Source organism: Malus sylvestris, chromosome 7 (assembly GCF_916048215.2).
Source record: "Malus sylvestris chromosome 7, drMalSylv7.2, whole genome shotgun sequence".
NCBI classification, from domain to species: Eukaryota; Viridiplantae; Streptophyta; class Magnoliopsida; order Rosales; family Rosaceae; genus Malus; species Malus sylvestris.
The window spans coordinates 4,720,769-4,747,928 of record NC_062266.1 but is presented as its reverse complement, the minus strand read 5'-3'; the positions used below and the strand labels follow the sequence as shown (position 1 = coordinate 4,747,928).

The window sequence follows — 27,160 nt, the reverse complement described above, 5'->3', positions numbered from 1 at the left end:
ATTGTTTATACTGACCATGCAGCCCTCAAATACCTTCTTACTAAGAAGGATGCAAAAGCTCGTTTGATTAGATGGATTCTCTCACTCCAAGAATTTGACATCACCATCAAAGACAAAAAGGGGGTAGAGAATGTGGTGGCCGATCATTTGTCCAGATTGGTTTTTTATGATTCTTCTGAACCAACACCCATTAATGATTCTTTTCCTGATAAGCAATTATTTTCTATTTCGGAATTACCTTGGTTTGCTAACATAGTTAATTTTCTTGCTACAGGTGAAATTTCGATTCATTGGAGTGCGCAGGATAGAAAGAAGTTTCTAGTGGAGGTACGTAATTTCTTTTGGGATGATCCGTATCTATTTAAATATAGCCCTGATCAAATAATTAGGAGATGTGTGCCTGATCATGAAATCAATGCCATAATTTCTTTTTGTCACAATGAGGCATGTGGTGGTCATTTTTCTGTTAAAAAGACTGTTGCAAAAATTTTGCAATGTGGATTTTATTGGCCTACTCTTTTCAAAGATACTAATGCTTTCTATCGAACTTGTGATCGTTGTCAAAAGTTGGGTGCCATAACTCGTAGAAATATAATGCCTATGAATCCAATTTTAGTCATTGAGCTGTTGGATTGTTGGGGTATTGATTTTATGGGTCCGTTTCCTGTTTCTTTCGGATATCTATATATTTTAGTAGGTGTTGACTATGTTTCAAAATGGGTAGAGGCCGTTCCATGTCGGAAAAATGATCACACAACTATTTTGCGTTTTTTAAAAGAAAATATCTTTTCCCGATTTGGAACACCTCAAGCTATTATTAGTGATGGGGGTAAATATTTTTGTAATAAACCATTTGAAGCTTTGATGAAAAAATATGGTATTACTCACAAAGTGGCTACCCCTTATCACCCCCAAATAAGTGGCCAAGTTGAGCTTGCCAATCGGGAGATAAAACAAATTTTAGAAAAAACGGTTAGCCCAAATTGCAAAGATTGGTCTATCCGACTAACCGATGCATTATGGGCTTATCGTACAGCTTTTAAAACCCCGGTTGGTTTGTCTCCCTATAGACTAGTTTATGGGAATCCTTGTCACTTGCCTGTGGAACTAGAACACAAAGCCTACTGGGCTATTAAGAGGTTCAATTTTAACTTGGATGCTGCCGGTTTGAATAGAAAACTTCAATTGAATGAATTGGCAGAAATTAGGAATAAGGCTTATGAAAGTTCTAAAATTTACAAGGAACGAATGAAAGTTTTCCATGATAGAAATATTTTGAGAAAAACTTTTGAGCCTTTGCAGAAAGTACTCTTATACAATTCGAGATTGCATTTGTTTCCTGGTAAACTTCATTCTAGATGGATAGGTCCTTATGTGGTGAAAAGAGTTTTTCCTTTTGGAGCTGTGGAGGTCGAGGATCCAACGAATGGTAATGTATTTAAAGTTAATGGTCAGCGGCTTAAGCCCTTTTTGGAAAGTATTGCCTTGCAGGATAAGACCATTTGTTTGGAGGATCCTGTTTATCAGGACTGATTTCTTTACTCTAGCCCATATTTTCTTTTATTTTTCTGTTTCGTTTGTTTTGTTTCTTTTTCAGTTTATCAACGTGTCGCCGACAAGTTGCTGAAAGAATTTCAAAGCCTTCTTAGACCTTCAGGTGTATTCTTTCCTAAATCTTTTTTCTCAATTTAAATTGCGTGTCTTTCTTACTTCTTATTCTTATGAATATTAACATTGAGGACAATGTCAGTTTTAAGTTGGGGTGAGTAGAAGGTATATTTTACTTGCTTTTGACAACATGTCGAGTTGTTTTTCATTTTATTTTTATTTTATGTAATTTTCGTCCCTTTTATTTAAAAAGAAAAAAGTCCAATAAAAAAAATTGCATTTTTATTACTGTTTTTAATTAGATTTTTGTTAGTTTCTCAACTCAATGAGATTGAATTGAATTTCATACATGTTAATTAAGGAAATAGTGAGCATGTTTTAATTGAGATGCTTTATTCTTTTATTAGCTCTCTACCTTTTCGATTATTCTTGGAAAAGCAATGCACATAGCCATTTTGATGTGAAACTAATGCATGATTTAAAGATTAATATGTGAATCTAGTGATCTTGTGTAGCCTTGTGAGTTTTTGCGCCTATATGATTGAAACATTATACATCAATCACTTTTTATTCTTGTGCGTATGATCTTGCAATAACGTGTATCTCTAGAACTTGCTTTAAACCTATCGAACATATTTCAATTCATATGATAACTTGAAAATGAATAAGGCGTTTAGGATATCCACCATGGCCAAGCAAGCTAGTGTCCCTGATACATTATCCCTTAGATAACCATTTGAGCCTAAATAAGCATGTTTTTTTCATGACCCATGTTCTCCTTACCCATAAAGCTTAAATACTATATCTTACCTCAATCTATGGAAGTTTGTAGAGCGGAAAAGTCTTCAAAGGAAAGGAGTATATGTGTTTGGTATCTAAGCTGACTCTTGTTTATACTATTTTTTTTTTCACCAAAAAAAATAATAATAATAAAATCTTGCTGAAATGAAGTCTGAGACCCAACTCAATGAAATTTGGTCTCTAATAGTGAAAAGTGTTATTATGTTCAAGATATTGGTGGAGCCACCGAGGATTTAAGTGACTTTGCAGTCAATTATTTTCATCATGTGCTCTACTAATTTTCATAGGCTCTTTGTTTTCCTATTCCTTTTTATTCTTTTTAACCTTAACCACAAGCCCCATTACAACCTTAATAAACACCTTTAATTCAAGTAGTCACATGATATTGATAGCGAGTAGGTGGACAAGCAAGCATATGACGGCATGTTTTTATGAGATCACTTGAGTGAGACACATTAACGCAGAAATATTGAGTGCATGAGTGTAAATCCTATGAGAGACTCACTTGTTTTCATATTGAGATTTAAAGAAGCTTAGGATCACATTGTTATGGCTATTTCACACACAACACTCCAAGGATATTTGAGAAATTATTGCTAATACTAGAATATTGTGGATTCGCTTGCTTTATGCTTATTAAGGTTCTTGATTATTATGTACACTTGAATAAAATGCTTTGAGGGTTATGTAGGGGAAACTGATTTTTTCCATGTGACTTTTTGTTTTTGGTTTGGTGCTAGAGCATGTTTTCTGTTGCTTGAATTGCTAGAGACTGGCAATAAGCTAGTTGGGGGTGTGATAATTGCTCAAAAGTGCATGTCTAATGCGCTTTGATTATACCCGTTACATGTTTTTCTCTAGTAATTTATCAAATTTGTGCTTTATCATCTATAACTGGTCAAATAGGTTTTATATCTAATTTGTTTTAATTTTTTACTGATGTTATATTAATGTTCATGTGCAAGACTAAGAGAATGTTGCAAGGAAATTAAAGGGTGAGGCACAAGACAATAAATTGGTGATTAACTCTATGTCGGTTACCGAAAAGAAATGAAGAAAGGAGAAGGCAAAGAAGAAGAAAAAGAAACGGCCAGCCATTACCATTTCAATATGGCATTAAGGCTTATCAATGACCATTATTCAGAGGGTTATGAGGATTGGCATTAACATATTAATAATGGGTTGATGAATGATCATTATTCAAGAAGAATATGAAGGGAGGTTGGATGCAGCAGCAGCTTATATAATCTCTATTTGATTGTTTTCAAAAGGCCCCGGCCTTTTCATAATTTTAGATTTTTCTTTTTCTATTTAGTTTATGGAGAACTAATCTCCCTAGCTAAGGCTAGGGGGAACCTATATTACGAGTATGTAGTTTTATTATTTCGATTCTATTTCGGAGTTTTAATGTCAATTTTACATTGTGGATTTTCAACGGAATTTCTTATTTATTCTATTTTCGGATTGATGAATGTTGGTTATGATTCATAGGTTTAATCATGTTTTTCCTATAGTTTTGTTTCACATTCATGCTTTTAGTGAATTGAATAAATTAGTAGATTGGTACGATTTCAACGGAGTAATTTCCTAATATTTTGTTGCCGTAGGTACAAATTATATTTGGGATTATTTCTATAAGAAATTGAATGGGCATTTTGTTTTGAATATCTACAATAAAAATCACTTTTCAAGAAGTTTTATATGAGGAAAACTTAATTGCTATATTTTCCGGTTGAGATTACTTGTTGTTGGTATCTCAGTTGAGTTATAAAAAGGAATCGAAATAGTGAAATTGCATAGTTGTATGTGGGTGGAACCCTGATGCTTTAGTATTTATAATTGTTGAACTTTTTCTTCTATAAGTTACATCTCATTCGATATTGTTCTTTGTTTCAGTCTTGATAATTCTGCATTCTTTTTCAACACTCCTTGAGGAATACAACACTCGGACTTCGAGTTTATACTGCTACACGACACCTGCACTTGGGTTTAGCAAGCAATGAGTATAAATTTACAAAATTTGATCCAATTTTTCTAATTTTTACAAATTTCTGTTTGGTTGTTAAATTTTATTTTACCTCATGTTCAAACTATAATTACTAGTTAGTAGTTATGTAAGTTCCAAAGTCTAACCGTCAACAAAGAGTAATGTTGGGTAAATCAAATTTGCAAATCATATAACGTGTCACCAATAAAAAATAATAATGTTAGTCAATACTTGTAATAATCCAATCATCCACCACATTATATTGTTTACAAAATTTGGTCTCCCTAGCATTAGCCTTCAATGAATTAATGTGTATATGTCATTGCCAATACTATGTTTAATTTTGTCCTCATTCATTGTTTATACATATATATTAAGACTCGAAAGTATGATTATGTTTTTAGTCCTACATTGACATGGTAATGAAATAAGAAAAATGTCATATCCCGGCTCGGGCCCCCACCACATTCCGAGCTCGACTCCACCGTAGCACTATATTGTCCACTTTGGGCCCCGACCATGCCCTCACGGTTTTGTTTCTGGGAACTCACACGAAAACTTCCCAATGGGTCACCCATCATGGGAATGCTCTGGCCCCTTTCTCGCTTAACTTCGGAGTTCCTACAGAACCTGAAGCCAGTAAGCTCCCAAAAAGTCTCGTGCTAGGTAGAGATGAGAATATACATATAAGGCTTGCAAGATTCTCACCCCTGAGCGATGTGGGATCTTACAAAAAACACCTCACGATTCATATAAAAATAATTTAAAAGTTCAGATAAAGGGAAACAATCATCTATCTACCTAAGTCTAGAGTTTTTTGGTTCTCTTTTCTCAATGCAAAATAAATTAGTTTTTACGTGTTTCTAAATTGTTGAGTTTGAACTTTGAAGTGGTTTTCTAAGTATAATTTTATAGAAGTCTCATGTGTGAAAACGAATAATTTTTCTTATATGAAGTCAGAGCATGTTTTTAGCGTCGCCCTAGACCTTAAAAATCTCATGACCGGGTTTAAGTTTAAATAATATTGTATGTACTTAATAAAAACTTGGAAATGCCTACTTATGCAATATGTGATGTTGAAATCACACATCAATCGTGTTTTTGAGAAAAGAAGTGTTTAAATATATTAACCCCATTCCAACTAATACCAAAACATTTTGTGACAAAATCCCACACTTGACGAATTATGAAAGTGGTAGTTATCAAGTTGCAAACAATATCGGTGTTGTTGGAAGTGAGCCTTTGGTTAGTCTCTCTGATAATTTTATTTGGTATCAAAGCCAAGAAGCTGGCCTGTACATACTGCCACGTGATGGGTGGGTCCCCTTGGCCTCACATGATGATGGTGGGCCCTTGACCCAACGTGTTGGGTAAGTCGCTTCACGTGATTGTTGATGCGTGAATCTCCCACGTGTGACCCACTAATTGGGTTCCTTGAGAGGGCTTTTTTTTTTTTTTTTAGAAAACCTTGACAGTACGATGGATTTTTATTGATATCGAAAAAATGGTACATCTCGTTAGGGGAAGGACATAAGCCTAACCCCTCATAATACAAGAAAAAAGGATAAAAAAAAGTACATGAAAAGAAGGAGGTACATAAACCTTACCCTTCTAGAAATAAAAACAACAAAGATACAAGGAGAAGAGATGGGGAACATGAAACCTAACCCTTCTAAAGCCGAACCTAAGGGTCTAAACCTGCAAAACAGAACAAGCAACATCACAAGGTTAAGAAAAAAAAAGGAGACAAAATTGTATGTCGAGAGGTACATTAATTTGAGAAGCGGAAGTCTGGCAAACCAACAAAGCAGCACGAACCGCCATTGGAGGAGAATCATGACATACCAAAGTTGGAGAAGACAAGCCCATATTAGTAAAAGTGTTCGCAACTACATTGCCTTCGCGATATATGTGAGGCATAGAAAGTCATCTTCTGAATGCGGTCTAAGAAAGGAAATATTTAAATATCCTAACTTCACTCCAAATAATACTGAAGCCTTTTGTGATAAAACTTCACACCTGATGAATTTTTCATGTGGTAATTACGAAGTTGGAGATAATGTCGGTGTGGTTGGAAGTAGGCCTTTGGCCCATCTCTCTAATAATTCTACTTTGTATTTTAATGCTACAGATTTTTCAATTTTAGATTTGATTTTTTTCATAAGTATTTAGATCTTGCCATTCATTATCGTATTAACTAGTAATATGCCCGTATGATGTTGCAGGACTTAAATACACCAGCCTTAACTACATGAATAAGACACATTTAACCTGAAAAACATTCAACATAATCATGAACGAACAAAAATGATAGATCTAGGAAATTATAAAAAGCATTGTAACCGTAGATCTAGAAAATTATAAAAAACCATCCAGTCAAGAGACAATATAATAGTTGACCAAGAATCTAAGATATACTTGACTTGCAATTCCATTATAATTTCACACACAAAAAAAGATCAAATTTTGATTGAAACATCAAACAAAACAATCTCATCTGTTACAAATTGGACCAACTAAATAAAGAATCTATCGATATGATTTTCAACCTAACTATAAAAAAGAGCTTTATAACAGCGAAATCAACATTATTTGAACTCAACTAAAAAGAAATTGATTGCATGTTATAAATTCAATTGGTAATTTAATTTTACTGATTAAAAAAAGTCGCAGAATATTGAAAATTACTAAACCCCATCACAACAAACCCAAACCCATACCTCCCTTTCCCGTTCCCTTCATCCCTTGCAGAAAATCCTCCCATCTCTCTGTCTGTGCAAATTGCAAAAAACAAACCCTAAACCAAATCCCTGAAATCCCTCGCCTAAATCCTCCCACATCTCTCTTAGACACCCTTATCTCTGACTTTGCAATGCCTAAACTAAATCTCCTAATCCTATCTTAGACCCCCCCTCATCTCTCTGCCAATCGCACAAACAAAAACCCAAACCTAATCATTCAAATCCCACCAAAACCTAATCCTTGAAATCCCACCCAAACCTAATCCTTGAAATCCCACCCAAACCTAATCCCTAAAACCCCTTGTCTCAAACACCCAACACCTCTCTCCCTTAGATAGCCCTAAACAAAGTGCCTCGTAGCATCGAATCGGCCTGCAACACCCCCGGGCGAGATTGAGACTACTTTTCATATTTTCATTTTAATGTACCAACAAGGAAACGATAGTATATTCCAAAATTAGCAGTTTACATTGAAATATAAATATTGTTTTCAAGAAATTAATACGATTGCAAATGTAATAGCTCCATACATAGTGAGGTAGGATAAATGATGGAAGACACACTGAAATTTGAGGTCCATAGGTTGAGAAGAGTCCATAGCATTGATCCATATATGGCTATCTTGCATAGATCTACAATTCAAGCTTCGAACAAAATATCAATTTATCAGCAATTGTGACATTCATTATTCCTAAAAAAAAAGTTATTGATTTACAAATAAACAGATGAAAGTAATCGGAAAATAAATGCTGACCACATGCTGGATGAATCCGAACTCAAAATGATCACGATATTTTCTCGACGATGATCATAGAGAGATTGATGCCTGTGACTTGTCCATCCCCTAAAAACAATTTCATGAACTTATTTATTGGATAAATGTGTGTGTACCCAAGAACTATACTGAAACAACCACAAAGACAGTAAATATGATCCGCAACTAATAAAAATAATAATCGACTGGAAATCACATATAAAACCAAATGAACCTAAACCCACCAAGCAAAACTAAAAAACACGCTAAATAGACAATCAATCAAACAGAACCAAAAGGGGGTTCAGATAAATTTTTGGTTATTGTTTCTCTCTTTCATGCAAGTTTACATCAATAAAGGAAGCCACAGATTTTAACCTGTTTCCAACTTACAAACCGCATAATGATCAATTACCTAGAAAAAGGAAAAAGGAAAGTTGGCATTTGAAACTAACTCTGGCAAAATTGAAGAATAAAATATGCAAAATTTTTGCAGCAAAAAGTAAACGACACAGTTTGGGCAACAAAGAGCATAAAAAAGAACATAATTTCCAAGCAAGTAGAGTAATTGCAGAGCTATAAAATTTGTGCTAAGCTAAAACAGCTACCGGTTAAAGTATATACAAAGTTTTCTCAGGATTCAAATAGAAAAAACAATCAATCAAAAGACAAATTTTAAGGCTCAAAGGCACCTGCAGGGTGAAGTGCAATGAATTCGAAGATGGCGCAGGGTAGAAGGACCTTGTTTCAGAAAGGAAAGATGCCTAGGCGAGTGGGATGCTCCACCGATTCCACCATATTTAGAAGTTGCACAAAGAGAAGAAGAAGAACAAGAAAAAAGAGTCAGAGGAGGAGGTAGAGAACAAAGGCATTACCATATGAGTGCCTAACCCAAAAACAAAAAACTTAACATAGAATTATTGATGTCGTTGTACACCATTTTAAATGAAACTTAAAATTCATGACTACAACTTATTTTCTAGAGTCTCTAAACGGAAAGTTAACCACCGAATGTTTGAATAACCTGAAGAACTTCCTCGTGCACCACAAAGTTCCCAAAACCAATCCATTGACAACGATTCAAAGTGAAATAAAGTGAATCCAACATAGAAACTTCTATAATTTCACATGTTTCCTAAAATTACCCAGCTACGTGTTCATAAAAGGGGAAACTTTTTCTGAAGTCCAAAAGCAATATCAAAGTGCTATTTGCCCCAATTCAAGAAGCAGAAATCGCACTAATCCTAAATATCCATACAAAAATATCTTCATTTGAGCAATATCCCCCTAAATTTAGCATCCAATGTTTTCATACATTCATAAATTCATTGCTAACAGTTCGGACAGGAATTCCACTAGGAATGGTCCCTGGCTCAAGCACACAGCTCCCCGAGGAGTTAGCACTTTGGTTGGCTGTCGAGCTCTCGCTTGCTCGTCGGGCTGCAAGACGAGGACGAAGTTAGTTTTGAAAGGTGCCTTTGTCGAGCCTTAGGTGTAGGCCGTGAGGCTCGCCATCAAAACTAACTAAGTGATAAGGCGTGCCACTGCCATCTTTGTATAACAGATGTAGAATGAGTGTGTTTAAGCCGATTACTTGCACCCCAAGTTATTATGACTTCTCATTATCAAAGGATTGTCGTGGATGGGTTAAGTCCACATTAAGTTCTTTTCTATGCCTTGAGATCAAGGACTTTTGTTTATCTTGTATGCTTTAAAGGGTAGAAGTCCAGGTTTGATCAAAACATCAGTTTCATTTACTTTTATGATAGCAAAGGTACTAAGTGAACCAGATCTGAGAGTTAATGGAACTCTGAATCATTGAGAGACCGAAAATAACTTGCATATCTATTGAGGGATACATTATAACACCATATCTATTAATGGAAAGGCAAAAACAAAGAGAGTCGGGCGAGATTTCACCTTGTTGGGTAAGGTTAAAACGTCTTGTGGTCTCTTCTCTTGGCAGTTACAAAAGGATTGAGTGCTAAAGGGGATGACTGGGAAAGAGTTTATACATGAGAGATCGATACTACAACATTTAGGAAAAAGGTAGCAGAGCTTTTACATAGACAAAAGATGTCTTTCTAAGGAAGTTTAAGGCTAGAAGGGTGCAGAGTCTGGACAAAGCACGACTTTCTGGGTATTTGCTTGGCTAAGAGACAAGTTGTATGTTTGTTTGTTTGTTTGAATGGTTGAGTGTCCTCGTCTCTGGGCCTCCTCCCCCTTTTATAGATGAATTAGCCCAGCTGTGTTGTTTCTGTTCTTGCCCGAAAGCAATTGAAAGATAGTGAGTCACCAGCCTTTTTACGTGTTTGCCATCCAAAAGCACTTTTGGGCCGAGAGTTGGTGATTTTCCATCGGTTGTCACTTCTTGTAAGCAATTGGCCCTTTGCATTAATGGGGAGCCGCCATAATATCTTAAGATGGATGATCTTGGCTTGATTTTGGGTTTCGGGCAAAACCTTCTTTATTAAACTCTCTCGGGCTTTCCTTCCTGAAAGCCCAAAGTTTAAATATTAACCCAAACACTAACAACAAAATATAATAAAATAAAATAAAATAAAGGTAAAAAATGGACCAACAGGACCTCTTGCATTCAAATTTTTGAACCCAAAAGTCAAATAATTTCAACAAAAAAAATTGATATTTTGGATTTTCAATTTCATATCCTTTCAAGAAAATATAAAAAAGCTAAATTTTTAACATTCCTAAAAATTGAAAATCCAATCTTTGGGAGAAATCTATGAGAGCATGCAGTTGTATCAGTCAAAATTTATTCCTTACCTTAACTAATTAGATTAACCAGCAGAGCTAATTATTATGTAATTACACATCTAGAGCTATCAGCTATCAACTAATTGGATTAAACAGAATGTTTGAATCTGAAACAGGAAAAGAAAATTAGAGAGAGAGAGAGAGAGAGAGAGAGAGAGAGAGAGAGAGAGAGCAAATGGTGCCTGAGGAGGATTTCGAGGAGGGGATCAACCACTTTCTTGTTGAACCAAATCGACACCCCATTACTACTCTCCGCCATCACAACCCCTTTACAAATTTCAACGATTAATTCTTATATTTTGTTTTTCAGTGAATGGATTTAGGGTTTGAAATTGAAAGGATTCAGGGTTTTTCTCAGGAAAAGAAAGCCTCTACTCAGACAAAACAATCTAAACAAATTTTACTGAGTTAATCGTTTTTTGGAAAAAGCGGAGACACACAAAGAACTCAAGATCGGAGAGCAAGGCAAGGAGAGGTTTGAGAGAAACAAAAGGGTTTGTGAGACAGAAACAGAAACGGAAAGAAGAGTCCAAAAGAGAGAGAGAGGTCGTGGTCCACGAAGAAAATATTCCAGCGCGTTGCGGCAGGAACCATTTACAAAACTATAAAGAAAAATCTAAGGAAAACTAATGAAAAGGGTTTGAAAACTTTGAGTTTTAACGATAAGGACAAAATAAAGCGTAAAGTGAATAGTACCATAATTGACTTTTTAGTGTAAAAATGTGGTTTTTCGTTAACGTGAACAGTACCGGGAACTTTTCGTTAAAGTTCCCAAAAATCTATTTAGAAAAGTATCTAAGTTGACAAAATAAATGAAACCATATCAAATGTTATGATATAAACTAAGAACCCCAAAGCTTAAGCAAAACCCACTCAACAATGTTGTAAAAAAAAAAAAAAAAGTCATTCATAATTTGAAATAATTCAAAATGGCAAGCAAGAAAACGCTCCAATTCAAAAAGCTCTGCAAGGTAGTGAAATTGCCCATGAATATCGCCACAAATTGTCGCTGGCCTTTCCACAGGCATGCAAATAAATAGTAATAAGTTCTTTTCGCGGCATCCAAGATACCATTCAAGACAGGGCTTAGCATCGTGGATGAACTAACCTATTTGTGTCCCTGAGCTCACTGCATGTCATATACACCCGACCAACTGGGCATAGGAGCATAATGAGAAAAATTTTCAGCACCACTCTGTACCTGAAAAATGGGGAAGGAACAAATTAAATCGTATCCTCACATAGAAGAAAATAATGCATGCATAATAGCCACATGGACATCGTGCATATAAATTGTTGTGGCGATAATTTGCAATAGAAAACGTAGTTATAAATAAGATATACGAAATACCAACATTGCAATGGTATATTTTTTTTCCATTCGATTGTACTGAAGCATGCATCTTAAATTAAGTACTACTTGAGGTCTCTATAATGAAATGTGAGATTGAATACACTCGAGGAAACTGAAAATTCAAATATGCACACACTCCATAGTGTATCTTCACAACCAAAAGAAACGTTTATATATATGACATTGTTTTTCCCCACTCAAATCGTCTTGAGAAAATTTGACTACATTGAGAATTAGCAAAAGAGCACTTTTTACTACCTAATTTACTAAGATCCACCAAATCCAAAAACTACAAAACTTTGATTAAAGAATCAAATAGAATAGCATGAGAAAGTTATTAAGACACCATATCTGAATTTTTTGCAGATAAAAACACCTGTATTTCATCTGATTTTCCATTGAAATACAGATGCTCGTATTTCACCAGTACATAGCTGCATGACATTTGTTGTCTTCTTCGGGTTCAAGATCCTTATATTGTCTGAGACGTGAAAGAATCAGAAATCGTATACAGTTTGATAAAGAAACATGTAATGTGATTATGTGACAACCATGCACTCATCTCTCAAAGAGATGAACAAAGATACCAAAAACAGAAAGGCAATATTAAGATAAACAGAGAGGCAATGTCACATTGTTTTGCAAGATCTTGAAAATTGGGGATTAGGTATTCAAAGTGCTAACAAAGACGTGCAAATGGTATTGAAATGCTAAAAGGGGCATTTTGAATAATTATATGATGCGGCAGTTGATACGTACCTATTACATCGATTACTATGACTAAATAACGAGTCAATTTCATCATTATGCAGTAAAAAAACATAGGGCTAATGAATATGATCAATCATTCAAACATTCTTCCTTAAGTTATCCAATCTAGATGACAAAAATGGCTAATTTCGTCGAGCAATTAACCAGATTAGCTAACACTTCCTAAAGAGATGTTCTTCATGCTTCACATCTCTTAACTGGAGTTGTAATCGAATTCTAGCATAGTATCCCAAATGCTATTGAATTGGATGATGAAAATGCCGAATTTCTAAATAGCTCATCGTATACTTGTGATTTGTGAATGAAGGTATTGGATTGTTTTGTATTCATGAATAACGATCATATGGTTGACAATTATCGTGCTAAGTAATTATCAAATGCATGAAAATTAATTGAAAAATAAAGCATAACAATTAAGAAATTTATCTGTACTGCCTCATTCAACCGCCTCATTCCCTTTTCCCCTACTAAATAAAAAAGGGGATAAATTGAAAAAAATGAGAAATTAGGTTATCATCCTTCATTTTGCTACTCCATTGATTAAAATCCTATTCCTTTTCAGTTTTTTATTAAGGTCCTTGGGTATTAATAAATCATTAATGATTTCAATAATAAATTTTTTTTATTTCTAAATATATTCATTTAATGTTAAAAATGTTACAATTAGTATATTTATATTTATGACTAAATTTTTTATCATATATTTTTAGTTTTAGTTTGTACCCATTTTTAATTTGTACCAATTTTCTTTTTAGTTTTAATTTGTACCCATATATTAATTTCTTTTATTTGTGCCCATATTTTTTTAAAGTTTTATTTGTATTTGTACCCTTTTTTTTTAAATTTATTTGTACCCATTTTTTATTTTGCCAAATGTACCCATGCCTAATTATATGTACCCATTCATATATTTTTTTTCAAATTTGTAATCTTAAAATGTACCCTTTTTTTTAATATATAAAATCTATTCAATTTTTATATACCCATTCATTCTTAAATATACCAATTTGTTATATGTAAAATGACACACCCCAACCTGAATCAGGGCATGCTAGCCGTCACGTGAGGGTGACGTAGCCATGTGCATAGTGCGGAAGCAATAATGATAATAGAGAATACGAATAAATGAAAACCAACACATTCTAGCACTTGTTAAGCCTCAAACGTGCTCATATACTACTTTCCCAGGAGATGTATGTGTATTTTTCCAATGAGGGACCTCGCAAGACTCAGAGTTTTAAGAGAAGCGGTGTCGGCCAGCACGGCTCGATTCGGGATCCTAGTGGACATTCCGGGTCGGGGTGTGTCATAAAATGTACCATTTAAAAAATATAGTAACGTACATAGAAATAAATTATCACATTAATTTCAAGGACTTCGATCAAAAATTGAAAACCAACAAGGTTTCAATCAAAGAATATTCATAGCTAGGGACCGCATCCAAAGTCTCTCTTGAAAAAATATATGCTCTTAATCGAGAACTTCATCAAATAAACAACAATAAAATCTAATGTAATCTGTCAAAAACCAAAGAGAGTGATAAAAATCATTTGCTTGGCTATAAAAGTTAATTTTTTACAATAAATAGATTCACGTCCATTTTATGAGAAATCATGCAAAAGTAAATGTAAATGATAACGGAATCATGCATGCGAATAAGAAACACAAACATGCCAAAAAGAAAACCTATTATAGTGTATCAAGTTACTTGCAACTTTTTTTTTTTTTTGGTGATTATCCATTTCACAGTACTTTAAAAAAATTTCGTTTTTGCTGTGATTTTTAGGTTTGGGAAAAATAATACCATAAAATTTTAAAAACAATTACAAAAAAAGACAAAATAATGGCTTGTTAATGGCAAAATACACTCCTCAACGATGTATATGAACATGTGAGTTGAAAAATTGAATTATTCGACAACAAAAATAAAGAAGCAAAATCAAAAGAAAAGAAAGAGATACTCGCTCAAAAATAAAGATGTGATAATACCAGGCTTCTTCTCCTCGGCATCCAAAATTCCATTGTTGTCTCCATCTTCAACCTTCAACGTATTTAAAATATGAAATGGACAAAAACCCAAAAGAAATCATTACATAAAATAAAATTATCCAAGTAAAATTAAAGCATGGATAGAAAAGAAATGAAGGCAGTTTATTTCGACTTAATTAGAGACTTACTGAATAAGCTCGGAATCTATCTCACACTTCTCTTCAACTTCAACCCCTATCCTCATTGCCCCTGTAATATTGTACGCATAAAGAAAAAGAAATCGACTTTAGAACCTGCATTGATACATATCTTGTGTGAGTAGGTCTTTCCTGCGTTTCCCCAACCATCCATATCAAAGAAATGAAAAAGAAGAAAATCACCCATATATATAATACTTTAAGGGGGCGTTTGTTTGCCCTCACTAAGTGGGACTGGACTGGACTGGACTAGCTGTTAGTCCAATACTGTGTTTGTTTCATGCTGGGACTAACATTAATGAGACTAAAGGGGACTAGCATGGACAAAACCCTTCACTAATCATGCTCAACAACCACTCCCGATAGACTCCTCGTCATCTCCGGTCACCGAGATTATAATAAAATATTAATAATTTATATATTAAATAATATAATATTAGAATTTGTTATTATCCGCTTCTTAGTCCAACACTGCACCAAACGCTTCACTAAGTTAGTCCAGCTTAATCTAGTCTAAGCCAGTTCAGCTTAGTCCTTGAAGCTAGTCCAGTCCGAGATAATCCGGCGCAACAAACGCCCCCTAAGTTTAAATGCATCCCAATTTTGGGTTCCAACATCACAGAAAGAATGTCTTATACATAATTAACAGTACACATGGCATCGGTCCATCCATCCATTCGTATTAATAGTTATTGTCTGCACAAACCTCAATTACCTTACAATCTATCATCAATGACATATAGTTCGTACAAAATGGGACATCATGACCTCTCTTTGGCCAGCAACAGTTTTTCCAAAATGAAAATCAACTATTACTGATGGGTCCATCTGGGCAATTCATTGAATTCACAGACCCGAAAATTTCACCAATTTATTGAATTTACATACAAATGGGAGAAGTACAAAAACAAAGCCAATGACAGAAATTATACCATAAAAATTACACTACGAAAAATTTAGAGACCAAAATCCTTGTTAACAGAATTTATTCGCATTAAAAGACACCCTTTCTATTAAAAAAACTATCATATTTAAACTCTGATATCACATGATAAACTTTTAATTAAACTCACAAGCTCAAGAAGTCGAAACCATGTTAAGTAAAAGAAACAAATTGAAAAAAATTAAGATGTAAATATTGATAAGAATAACAAAAGTGGCAATACTGAGACAAATAGGACAATGAAATATCGGAACCAGCAGTAACAAATAGAATTAAGAGAAAAAAAAAGGGTTCCGGCTGCCCATTTGAGATTTGGGTTAGTTTGGTCGGGTTCCGGCCGGCTAAAGCCAGAGACTTGAGAGGGGATGTGGGTGTGTTGAGAAATAGGACAGATCGGATTGGGAATATTAGGGTTTTGATGGAGAAGAAGAAGAGGAAGGGGAGAGAAACCCTAGACCCACCTCTGTCACTCTGCAAACTGCCCTTAACCCACTCTTATTGAGATAGACGGAACACCCTTTCTAAACTTCCGAGAAAATACAAACAGTACCTCCAAAAACACTTAATTTGCATGGTTCACAACATAAAGGGTATAGATGCACCAATTTCACTCTTAAATTCAAAAGAGGAAAAAATTAGGATTAGAGTTTGATGGTTCTCACCCAAATTTGGTTGCTATCGAGCACACTCATAGCCATTCAAGTTCGCGCATCCTCAAACGATCACCACCCAGAGAAAGGCTAAACATGCAACACAAAAGCAGAAAAGCAATGAACATTCTAAACAGACAATGATGTAATATATTCTGTCGTTTAAACTTATACTTATTTTTGACAATCCAGTCATTTGCACCCTGATTAAAATGAGCGTCAAGTATAAGCAGATAGCCACACACAAAAGTGAATTATCTATTCTAAAAATGAAAGAAATGGGTGCAGAATGGCGGATCAGATACACCCACGTTGATGCGCCCGTGAACCACACAGATATAATATGTTGAGTTATCTTAACTTGGATCATTTTCGGAAATAATCATCATCCTCTTCTCTTCAGGGGAAGTGGCTACCATCAATCCATACACAAAGACTTTCTTCGTTTTGCCTGCCCTAAATGCATGGCTTGTTGAGAATTAAGCTGCCTCCTAGCTTTAGAGTTATCCTGCAGAAGCTAAACCTGCAGATGAAATCGAAAGGGAGCTGAGAAATGTGAAGAAATGAAGACCTTACTAAATTAGAAGGAGCCATTAAAATTCAACGGCTAGTTTCTTTTTCTAGTTTTAGAAAGATTACAGCTGGTGTTTTTGTCTTTTTAATTGTACTAAGCTTTCCCATCTTCTTCCAAGTGGATGGATGATATCCTCCGATGACCATTAATGGCCGGAGAGGAGTTCTAGGTCCCTATATGTAGGATCTGTTTTTAGACCAGCTATGATAAATATAGTCCTTGTAATTTTTCTTTTCTTCTTCATATATGAAAAATACACAGACTCTTGCTCTTCCTTTTCTCTCTAGAAAAACACAGATTTCTTCAAACCTTTTATTAAAAGTTTCAATCTTTATCAACCTCAACCAACATGCCTGGTACCATTTCAAACATGGTATCAGAGCACTAGGTCTGATTCCGAAGAAATGGCGTGATACTGTGAGAGAGATCCATTAAAAACAAATTTCAGAAAACCTTAAAGGTGGTACCTTTATAACCATTTGAGCTGTGTTACCTGAGAAGATGGCTGGATCAAGCTCCTCCGGTGGTGATTTACGAACACCACAATTTAATGGCTCAAACTACGATTTTTGGGCCGTGAAAATGGAAACCATTCTCATAGCCTACGATCTATGGGATGTGGTAGAACTCGGAGTACGACCGCAGCAGATTCCCGAGGAGGAAAAAGGCTCTGGAGATGAAGAAAGTGAGGCTGAGAAAACTCCAGTGGAAGCACCCACCATCTCCAGAGAAGACAAAATCAAAAACGCCAAGGCGCTGAGTCTCATTCAGGGAGCCATAGCAGATGAGCTCTTCCCTCGCATCAGAAATGAAAAGACTGCTAAAGGAGCTTGGGAAATCCTGATAAGAGAGTTCAGAGGAGATAAAAAGGTAAGAGCTGTGAAATTACAAGCCATTAGAGCTGATTTTGAATATTTAAGGATGAATGATGTTGAATCTCTGGATGACTACTTGGCTCGGTTTTTTGAGATAGTCAACAACTTGAAATCTCTAGGAGAAGATGTAACAGAGAAAAGAATTGTTCAAAAGTTGTTGATGAGTCTAAGTAGGAGATATAAGTCCATAGTGTCAATCATTGAAGAAACCAGAGATCTAGACACTATTAGAGTTGAGGAAGTCTTAGCTTCAATGAAAGTCTATGATAAAAGAGAAGACTTGCATGATGAAAGAGAGAAATACACAGGTACTGAGAGGGCTTTCAGCAGCCTTAAAGTTGGAGGAAATGGAAATGGCACTGGAAGTGTCAAAGGGTCTCAGTATAAGACAAATCCAAAATGGGGTCAGTATAAGAAGGGTAAGAATTGGTCTCATAACAACTGGAATAATGGCAGTGGTAGTGGCTGGAACAACAAATTTACTGCACACAACAAACAACCAAGTGGCAGCCAAGGAAATGTGAAACCACTATGTCAAGTATGTGACAAATACCATTTTGGTATATGCAGATATAAAGGAAAACCCAAGTGTGGAAAGTGCAATCAATTTGGTCACTTAACTAAGGATTGTGACAATGGTAAACAAGTTGCAAACTGTGCAAAGGAAGAAGATGCAGTCACAGCAACCATGTTCTATGCTTGTTATGCAAGTAAAATTGCATCAAGCAAGTCTGTGTGGTTTGTGGACAGTGCATGCAGCAACCACATGACCTCTCAAGAGTCTTTATTGATTAATCTTGATAAGTCAGTGACCTGCAAAGTAAAAATGGGCACTGGAGACCTTGTTCAAGCCACAGGAAAATGGGCACTTGTAGTTGAGACACGGAAAGGGAGAAGGTACATAAATGAAGTGCTGTTAGTTCCTGGATTAGATGAAAATCTGCTGAGCATAAGGCAAATGATGGAGCATGGGTACTACATTCTATTTGGAGGAAACTATGCATTAATATGTGATGATAGTAGTCTTGATAATGTTGTTGCTAAAGTTGCAATGACTGGAAATAGATGTTTCCCATTGTCCATGGAATCTGTCAACTCAGTGGCAAGGAAAGCAGCAATACAAGAAGATCCATGGGTTTGGCATAGAAGATTGGGCCATTTGAACTTTACTAGCATGAAGAAAATGCAGCAAACACAAATGGTGTTGGGTTTACCTGATTTCTCAGAAAAAGAAGGAGTATGTGAAAGCTGTGTGTATGGTAAAAGTCACAGAGAACCATTTGAGAATGAGAAACCTTGGAGAGCAAACAATCCACTTGAATTGGTGCACACGGATGTATGTGGTCCAATGCAAAATGTGTCCATTGGAGGGAACAAATACTTCATCACATTCATTGATGATTTCTCAAGGATGTGTTGGGTATATTTCCTCATAAACAAGTCAGAAGTGATAAATGTGTTCAAAAAATTCAAAGCATTTGTTGAACTTCAAAGTGGATTCAAATTGAAGAAACTAAGAAGTGACAGAGGTGGAGAATACACCTCACATGAATTCCTTGAGTATTGCAGTGATCTTGGCATGGAGAGGCAGCTGACTATTGCCTACTCACCTCAGCAAAATGGGGTTGCTGAAAGAAGAAATAGAACCATTGGAGAAATGGCAAGATCAATGATGTCTGAGAAGAAAATTCCTATCAAGTTTTGGGCTGAAGCAGTTGGCACTGCAGTGTATCTGCAAAATAGGTGTTATACCACTGCAGTCTCAGACAAAACACCATTTGAAGCTTTCACAAGGAGAAAACCAGGTGTAAAACATCTGAGAGTGTTTGGAAGTATTTGTTACAGTCACATTCCATCAAATCTTAGACAGAAATTTGATGACAAAGCAAGCACGGGAATCTTTATGGGGTATGGCAGCTGTGAGAAAGGCTACAGGATCTATAATCTTCAAACTAAGAAGATCATACTCTTAAGAAGTGTTGTATTTGATGAGAACAAGTCCTAGAATTGGGAAAGCAAGCAAGATGAAACTGTCTACATGCCTCTCACCATTGGAAATGAAAATTCTGAGATAATTGAAACTGAAGAATCCCCTCATGAAACTCACAGCATTGACTCTCCAAATCTCACTTAATTAGTCTCAGATGATGAACATGTCCCTGGAAACAACATAGTCAGTACCAGTTAAGGTTCAACACCAAGCAATACACCAGTAAAGGTGAGAAGCTTGGAGGACATCTATGCAAGATGTCATATGACCATTATTGAACTTGAAACCTATCATGAAGCTATTGAAGACAAAGCATGGAAGGAAGCAATGAATGCTGAAATTGAAACTATTGAAAAGAATTGAACTTGGGAGCTGGTGGAAAGACCTGCAAACAAACCAGTCATATGAGTTAAATGGGTGTTCAAAACCAAGTTGAATCTGGATGGAACAGTTCAAAAACACAAGGCTAGGCTTGTGGCAAAAGGGTATGCTCAGAAACCTGGTATTGACTATAATGAAACCTTTGCCCCAGTGGCAAGGTTAGATACAATTAGAACCTTGATTGCACTTGCAGCACAAAAGGGTTGGAAGTTGTTCCAATTAGATGTTAAGTCAGCCTTCTTGAATGGAGTACTTGAGGAGGAGGTTTACACTGAGCAACCAGAGGGTTTTGAAGTTGAAAATGCAAGTCACAAGGTCTATAAGTTAAAGAAGGCTCTCTATGGTTTGAAGCAGGCTCCTAGAGCCTGGTACAGTGAGATTGACACATATCTCACTAGTTGCAATTTCAAAAGAAGCACCAGTGAGGCTACCTTATATACCAGAACTGATGAAGAAGGAAAACTGATCATTGTCTCTATATATGTTAATGATATAGTGTACACTGGAAGCAGCAATACATTGCTCAGTGAGTTTAAAAGAGACATGATGCAGAAGTATGAGATGACTGATTTAGGACTCTTACATCATTTCTCGGGAATGGGAGTTCTACAAACTGATAAAGGGGTATTTATTCATCAAAGCAAATATGCAAAGTCCTTACTTGTAAAGTTTGGTCTAGAGGATTGTAAGTCAGTCACAATTCCTCTACCCACGGGTGAGAAACTGAAGAAAGTTGATGGAAGTGAGTTGGCTGATGAAGGTTTGTTCAGGAAAATAGTTGGCAGTCTGTTATATTTAACTGCAACTAGGCCTGACATAATGTATGCAGCCAGTTTGCTATCAAGATTCATGCATGGTCCCATGAAGAAGCACATGGGAATAGGGGTGGATTTTTTTGCCAAATTGCCGTGCCAACCGAATTACCAACCGTGCCATACCGATTTTGTGCCAAATTTTTTGTACCAATCGGTAATGGTACAGTATTGTACCATACCGAAATTTCATGGTACGGTATTGGTAATGGATACCATTACCACGGTATTACCGTACCATACCGAAAATACAATATAATATATCATTTATAAATTATATAATGGATAATTATATAACACATATTTATAATATTCCAATAATTTGAAAATAAAACCCTACTTATATTAGCATTGTTGTTGGTGACTTTGATATCTTGAAATTGTGGAAATCAAACACAAAAGAGTTCCTACTTCTTTCACAAATAGCCAAAATATCTTTGTAACCCCCAATTTTATGGTTGCTATTGAAAATGCATTTAGCCTAGGGAGGAGGGTTGTGGACCCTTTAGGGTATCCTTGACTCCTAAAATAATGGAGGCACTAGTGTATACTAGTGGTTGGCTTAGGGCAGATGAAGTAAACTTCTACAAGGAACCAACGGAAGATATGCTTCAATTTTACAAGGAAATGGAAGACGAGAAAACAAGAAAGATATGCTTTAATTTTTTCAGTATTATTAAATGGTTTTCAACTTTAATTCTTCTTACTACTAATTAATATGTTTTCTTTGTTTGTAATGTAGGCTTGACACAAACTCAATCTTCTACAAGTTCAATGCCTCCTCCAAAAGCTTCGACATCTCAAACTTGAATAACTGATCAATGAATTCTTCTTTTTGAAGTTTACTTCCAATTTTCATTTGGTTTGAAACTTTAATTTCTATTTGGATTGTTAACTTCTATTTGTTTTGGTTCGTAACTTTTATTTGGATTGTAAGCTTAATTTTCATGATGAATCTTGATGCATCATTTGAATTATTATGTGTGTGAATTGTGAATGATGAATTTAATCTATAATGTATGAGATAAAGGTACAAAAAAAAAAAGTTTTGCCCTCGAATTGGGTTAAAAAAACAAAAACATATTTTGTCCCAAAACAAAATGGCAATTACCATTGCCATACCATGCCAACCGAACTTTTGGCAATACCGAACTTCAGTATACCGAAAGTTTGGTATGGTAATGGTAATAGATTTTACCAAACCGAAAGTTTGGTACGGTAACCGTACCGAACCCACCCCTACATGGGAATAGCTAAAAGAGTTCTCAGATACATTCAAGGTACTCTCAGCTATGGCATTGAATTTACAAGGGACAAGGATGCTGTTTTGATTGGATTTTGTGACTCAGATTGGGCTGGCAGTGAAGATGACAGTAGGAGCACATCTGGGTATGCATTCAGTTTTGGTAGTGGTACATTTTCATGGGCCTCAATCAAGCAAAACACAGTTGCATTGTCAACTGCAGAAGCAAAGTATGTCTCAGCAGCTGAGGCAACAGCTCAAGCTATCTGGCTAAGATTTGTGTTGGATGATTTTGGTGAAATGCAAACTGAAGCAACACCATTGTTTTGTGACAACATGTCATCAATATCGATGGTCAAAAATCCAGTCTTTCATCAGAGAACCAGACATATAAACAGGAAATATCATTTTATTCGGGAAGCATTGCAGCAAGGATCCATTAATGTGGAATATTGCAGGAGTGAGGAACAGTTGGCAGATATATTTACAAAAGCTTTGCCTAAAGATCGATTCAATTACTTGAGGATGAAGTTAGGAGTGAAGCCAGTAAGCAGCTTAGGAGAGGCTGTTGAGAATTGAGCTGCCTCCTAGCTTTAGAGTTATCCTGCAGAAGCTAAACCTGCAGATGAAATCGAAAGGGAGCTGAGAAATGTGAAGAAATGAAGACCTTACTAAATTAGAAGGAGCCATTAAAATTCAACGGCTAGTTTCTTTTTCTAGTTTTAGAAAGATTACAGCTGGTGTTTTTGTCTTTTTAATTGTACTAAGCTTTCCCATCTTCTTCCAAGTGGATGGATGATATCCTCCGATGACCATTAATGGCCGGAGAGGAGTTCTAGGTCCCTATATGTAGGATCTGTTTTTAGACCAGCTGTGATAAATATAGTCCTTGTAATTTTTCTTTTCTTCTTCATATATGAAAAATACACAGACTCTTGCTCTTCCTTTTCTCTCTAGAAAAACACAGATTTCTTCAAACCTTTTATTAAAAGTTTCAATCTTTATCAACCTCAACCAACATGCCTGGTACCATTTCAAACATGGCTTACCACCTGCCCACCCGCCCAAGGGTCCAAGCAGAACACCAAAAAGCCTAAATCGAGGTGTGCTCACCAGAGATATACCTTTTCCACATGCATTAACGGAACCAAAGCACACGTTGGCGGTAGGGGAATTGTTAAATGTATCCAACAATCGATGCGAACGATCCGAGGATAGATCTAACAATCCCTACATTGTCAGAGTGTTTTTTGCTCCATTAAAGTATGTGGAGACGGTCTATAGTCGGTGGGGGCATCCCACCTCATACTTTCAGATGTTCCACTTAACCCTTGGGTGAGCAGGCAAGCAATTGGCTGTGCGTTCTAACTTCTAAGCAGGCGAAAAGAAGATGGTCCATTTGCATATTGGCAGCAGCCAATTCACCTGAAAAGAGAGGTAATAACAGTTGCTTCGAGAAAAAAACAAATTGTAAAACCACGGTTTAAATCGAACAATTACCGTGGTTACCGAAATTTTTAACTGGAGACCCTCGAGGCAAATGACAACGATAATCCCTCCTTCAAGAGTCCAGCATCGAGGCAGAACATAAATATGAAATCCGAAAAGGTGGTGTCATCTGGAAAGAACACATGAAGACGTCAACAACAAAGAGGTGCATGTATGTTTTTTTGAGGCAAACAAAATAATATTACAACATGATACTTGATTAACACTCCTCTCGAACTTGACTCTGCAAACCCTAACTTTTATCTGGAAACACATAAAAACTACAAAATCACAACTCGCTTATACTGGATCAATGTTTCGCTTTGAAATCTCTATTTTAGATTTAGTATTGAGAAACAAAAAGTCTTATATGCAAAAGATAACTCATTCATCACAAAGCAACAATACATTTACAGTAACTATTTAAATCAGAACAAATGATTATCATGAATTGCAGCATTAGCATTCTAATTAGAAACTTGTGGCCATAAAGTTGAACATTTCATGACCGTGTTTGATCACATTAGACAATCTAATTATCCATAATTACCTTACCAGAAGCTTGAATTTCTCTGGTAGTCATATCCAAAGCAAGTGCATAACCTTACACCATCCGATTTTTGCTAATCAGATTTAAACTTAATCAAATCAGTAATAGCAACATTATATTAAAACTAAATCATTAGCGGCATTATTAACTGATTAATTAAACTAAATCATTAACAGCAACACTATTAACTGATTAACTAACTTACCTTTAAAAAAATGGTTAATGCTAATAATCTCACCCCGTTGTCCTATTTTCCCACCCATATTTTAATAAAAATCTCAAAAGTATTAATAACGTGTTTATAATTTTATAAAAAGACTTTTAAACCCCTATCCCATTTCTCCCCCATCGTCTCTCTCCATCCCCGTTTCTCTGTTCCGTTTCATCTCTCTCTTCTCGGCTTCTGCACCGACCACCATGGCCGGAAAACACAGCAAAGTTGTGGTGGTGGAGGAAGGGCAAGAGGAGTGCTCCTCTCTTCTGGGGCAAGTCACTTCTCGTTTGGGGCTTAAATTTCAATTTCCATTGAATTTGAATGGTTATGGAGACTGAGAGCGTCATTACAGCGGTAATTAACATTTTAATTTTTCTTTTATTACCTCAAACTTCATTGCTTGATAGTTCCTACAAGTGCAAGTGACTTGTTGCAGTAGTACAAAATCTAGAGATACATTGCTTGTGGACAAGATTGAGAACATGGTATTGGAATCTGGGGTTTTGGGTTGGTTAATTGATGCATTTTGCTGCCAAAGGAAGTTCTGGGGGAGACTGGAGGTGTAAACAAGATAACGATGGTGTGGTGATGGTGCTGCGATAAAGGTTATTTTTGGAATAATAGAGGGTGGGAAAATAAGATTTTAATTTTTTTTAATTTTTATATTGGGTGAGATTATAATGGGGTGAAGAAATAAGACAATGGGGTGAGTCTAGTAGCACTCATTAACAAACAACAGTAACAAAAATTACAAATTTACCAGCGACATAATCCATGGTGGTGGACTGCGGAACATTGTGAGGTTTCTGAGGGATGATCGCCGCCAGCTCCACCCCATGGTCCAATGACAACAGAGGGTGAGGGACAATCAGCATAATGTAAAATTATTTAAACAATTAATCCACATTGAAAAGCATACATTATAAATCCAAACCAAATTACATCATCCAAGAGAATTTTTTTTTATACCTTTGTTATTGTGTCTTTAAATTGATTTCAGCAAAACTTGTTTCTTTTTCCATAGTTTGTGGAGCTCAAATTTTTCGGAAACCTACAATCATTACACAACGTTGTCACATCATAAGTGTAGAAGAAATCACCGCTACCAGAATTTATAAAGACCAAAACAGTTAGCACCCAAAAATAACTTTGATTAACAAAGACCAATTTGCCAACAAAAGTTGAACAGGACATACGCAGAAAATTTCCTTAATTTTTACCATTCTTAAAAATAGGACCTAACTTTAACTAAGACCCAAATTTTATTGAAGGATCGTGTTAAGCTAAGCAGCAAATTATAAATTATTAATCTTGTTCTTAATTATAGTAATTTAGAAAACAACCGATACAAAAAAAAAATCACAAAGCTTAATAAAAACTCTGAAGAAAAAAAAGTTTTAAACACAACACCTGCAGATGACCCTATAATTTGGCTAATTTACAAACGCTTAACGTGCTCAGCAAATGTTTAACTCTTCAGTAGTATATAAATTGAAACTAATAAGACCATCTCTAACTTTTCAGAAATATTTAAACTGAAATGAATTGATATTTTTTTCTATACACTGATAATTCAAGGTTTGCTATAGAAAAAAAAAATCTATAATTTAAGCTTCAAAATGCATTACAAAATCAATTAATCCAAAGAGAGCAAGCTGACGATAACAATTTGATTAGCTTTGGAAATCTCTTTGCTTTATCACTTCACGATACTAAATTTTTCAAGCCGTCTTCTCTCACTCTCTAAAACGCCTTTTTTTTCAAGCAACTGGCCTAGAAAATACTAAAACCCAAATGCATGGGGTAGAATTTCACCCATAATATTGGGAAAACTAAATAAACAAATAAAATTAAAAGATAAGTGCATGAAAAATCAAATATTTCACTCCTGTAAAATGAAAGCAACTTTTTTGGTCGTTTCTAGGCCCCTGATTTATTGTATTTTTTGTATTATCGAGACTAATGAAACTACCAAATTACCCTTGAGTTGACTTTCATTGACCGTCTTGTCAAAACATGTATTTCTAATTTTAGTAATTTATTCTTATTGTATGCATCGCCACGAACGCGTGGTCGTGAATGGATTCAAATTTGGAATTATAATGAAGATTTTACGTTACGAAACTTCGAACGTTTTTCGGATATTTTGCGTTTCATCTTTAGTGGTTTTAATTTGTGAGCCCATGGAACCCACTTGGGATTTTTGTTCCCTTTTTCTTTCCCCTTTACCCGTAAGTCCCTCTCCCCTTTTTCTTTCTGTCAACCTCACTCTCTCTCTATCATTTTCTCTTTCTCAAACTCTCTACACTTCCGACCCTCTCTAGAACCACCCTCTTCGAGGGTTTTTTCACACAAACAAACAACACAACAACGACAACAACATCCCCACCATCACCTTGGTGAACTCAAAATAGAAGGAGAACCCTCTAAACCCTTCCAAACTCGCTGCACAATGCATTCATT

General features: G+C 35.6%; 1 protein-coding gene and 1 long non-coding RNA gene across 4 annotated transcripts in view; one reads left to right on the top strand and one right to left on the bottom strand.

The window, feature by feature from the left end:
* LOC126630400 (MATH domain and coiled-coil domain-containing protein At3g58210-like) overlaps window positions 1-27,160 on the top strand; it is a 122,749-nt gene that overhangs the window by 81,402 nt on the left and 14,187 nt on the right. The gene's annotated exons all lie outside the window — the stretch shown is intronic.
* Window positions 7,585-17,339, bottom strand: LOC126630402 (uncharacterized). 2 transcript variants are annotated; one of them, XR_007625992.1, is made up of 9 exons: window positions 16,882-17,339; window positions 16,583-16,660; window positions 14,969-15,029; window positions 14,781-14,832; window positions 12,397-12,501; window positions 11,775-11,867; window positions 8,584-10,385; window positions 7,892-7,981; window positions 7,585-7,769 (listed from the first exon to the last, which is right to left on the bottom strand). It is a non-coding gene; the product is annotated as an uncharacterized LOC126630402 (long non-coding RNA). The 2 variants fall into 2 exon arrangements; XR_007625991.1 differs by lacking the exon at window positions 8,584-10,385 and having other exon boundaries at window positions 16,932-17,339.